The sequence below is a fragment of the Sus scrofa genome, chromosome 4 (genome assembly GCF_000003025.6).
Source record: "Sus scrofa isolate TJ Tabasco breed Duroc chromosome 4, Sscrofa11.1, whole genome shotgun sequence".
In the NCBI taxonomy this organism is placed as follows: Eukaryota; Metazoa; Chordata; class Mammalia; order Artiodactyla; family Suidae; genus Sus; species Sus scrofa.
In genome coordinates, this window is record NC_010446.5 from 105,734,291 (window position 1) to 105,737,070 (window position 2,780).

General features: G+C 37.9%; 1 pseudogene; it reads left to right on the top strand.

Moving 5' to 3' along the window:
* On the top strand, positions 435 to 1,884 carry LOC100623904 (annotated as a pseudogene).

Sequence of the window (2,780 nt, forward strand, 5' to 3'; positions counted from 1 at the left end):
TACCATTGTACTGTATGTACTGGTTCAGCAAGGCAATACCCATCAGATGCAGTGACATATTAGCCATTCTTTGGTCCAATTGTTATTTCTTCATTAGTGAATACTGAAATAGAACCTGAAAGAAACAAAAATTTGGGGGACTATCTGAAAGTATGATTATCAAATTAGTATAATTTTGTACAAATACAATACTGTTTTTGAAAAATAAAGAATTTAGAAGACTTTATACATGAGATATTTATATGCACACTTTAGCTGGAAGAATATTGATTTTTCATCTCTCTGCATACCAAATTACTTAATTCTGACAACTTCTTATTGCCCAGGTCTTTATAAATAGCTTAAATCTTGGTAATAATAATAATTGCTTTTGAAAGTGTACCAAGCTTTGCCCATATTGAACTCGAGTTGGAAGAGGCAAGTCTGGGCTCAAAATGGAGGGCCATGATCCAAAGAAACCAGAGCAATCGAGAAAACTGTTTATTGGTGGTCTGTGCTTTGAAACTACAGATGATAGTTTGAGAACATTTTGAGAAATGGGGCACACTTACAGATTGTGTGGTGATGAGAGACCCCCAAACAAAATGTTCCAGGGGATTTGGTTTTGTGACTTACTCTTGTGTTGAAAAGGTGGATGCAGCAATGTGTGCTCGACCACACAAGGTTGACGGGCGTGTAGTGGAACCAAAGAGAGCTGTTTCTAGAGAGAATTCTCTAAAGCCTGGTGCCCATCTAACAGTGAAGAAAATTTTTGTTGGTGGTATTAAAGATACAGAAGAATACAATTTGAGAGACTACTTTGAAAAGTATGGCAAAATTGAAACCATAGAAGTTATGGAAGACAGGCAGAGTGGGAAAAAGAGAGGATTTGCTTTTGTAACTTTCGATGATCATGATACAGTTGATAAAATTGTTGTTCAGAAATACTGAACTATAAATGGGCATAACTGTGAAGTGAAAAGGGCCCTTTCTAAACAGGAAATGCAATCTGCCGGATCACAGAGAGGTCATGGAGGGGAATCTGGCAACTTTATGGGTCATGAGGAAACTTTGGAGGTGGTAGAGGCAACTTTGGCCATGGCGGAAACTTTGGTGGAAGAGGAGGTTATGGTGGTGGAGGTGGTGGCAGCAGGGGTAGGTATGGAGGAGGTGATGGTGGATATAATGGATTTGGAGGTGATGGTGGCAACTATGGTGGTGGTCCTGGTTATAGTAGTAGAGGAAGCTACGGTGGCAGTGGACCAGGATATGGGAACCAGGGTGGTGGATATGGTGGCAGTGGTGGAGGATATGATGGTTACAATGAAGGAAGAAATTTTGGAGGTGGTAGCTATGGTGGCGGTGGGTACTGTAATGATTTTGGAAATTATAGTGGACAACAACAATCAAATTATGGACACATGAAGGGAGGCAGTTTTGGTGGAAGAAGCTCAGGCAGTCCCTATGGTGGTAGTTATGGATCTGGTGGTGGAAGTGGTGGATATGGTAGCAGAAGTTTCAAAAAAATCAGCAGAAAAGGGCTACAGTTCTTAGCAGGGGACAGAGCGAGGAGTTGTCAGGAAAGCTGCAGGTTATTTTGAGACAGTCGTCCCAAATGCATTAGAGGAAATGTAAAAATCTGCCACAGAAGGAACGATGATCCATAGTCAGAAAAGTTACTGCAGCTTAAACAGGAAACCCTTCTTGTTCAGGACTATCATAGCCATAGTTTGCAAAAAGTGCAGCTATTGCTTAATGCAATATAGTGTCAATTAGATGTACATTCCTGAGGTCTTTTATCTGTTGTAGCTTTGTCTTTTTCTTTTCATTACATCAGGTATATTGCCCTGTAAATTGTGGTAGTGGTACCAGGAATAAAAAATTAAGGAATTTTTAACTTTTCAATATTCATGTAGTTCAGTTTTTCTACATTTTAGTACAGAAACTCTAACAAAATGCAGTTTTGAAGGTGTTTCCTTGTGAGTTAACAAGTAAAGAAGATCAATGTTAATTACTATTTTGTATGAATTTTGCTAAAGTTAACTGTAAAGAAACACCTGCTGACTTGCAGTTTAAGGGGAATCTATTCTCCCCATTTCCAAACCATGAAATGAGTGGGCTCTGACATGTGGAGAGAATAGATATTTGTATGTGCAATGTGTGTTTTAGATAATAGAATTGGGTATTTAAATTATCATATTTGTGAATTTAATAGCATTAAGATTTACCTTCAAATGAAAAATCTCAAAATTCCTATTTGGTTTTTGTGCATTTTCTTTCAAAATGTAATCATGTGATTTTAGTGTATTAGCTTTGCTGAGAGTCCTAGCTGTGTTTAGAACATCTTCATTCTGCATTCACCTTGGTCACATGCGAACTGCTCCCATAGTTTTATTCGGGTGTAAAGAATGTCTGCTGCCCTGTTTAAATTCGGGAAAGGGGTAGTGAATGTTTTCCCCTTCCTCCTATCTTATAAAACATTTTAAAAATTTTCAAATACAGGACCACTAAGCCTGCTACATCTGAGAAAATTAGTGGCTGCCTTTTTTTTCCTTTTTAAAGCACAAGAGGCCCTTAAATCTTTGGTTATTTTCCTTAGTTTAATATATATTTTTTTGATACAAGCTCTCAGAGCAAGAGAATAAAAGTCATGCATTGTTGAACTCTTAACTGGCTGGCATGCTTTCCTGTTTGTACCCTGTGCATTTTATTGGATGAAACCAAGGATAGTCTAGATATAATCATCACAAATGACTTAACTGCATTAGAAGTGTAGCACAGTTGCTTAGTACAAATAAGCT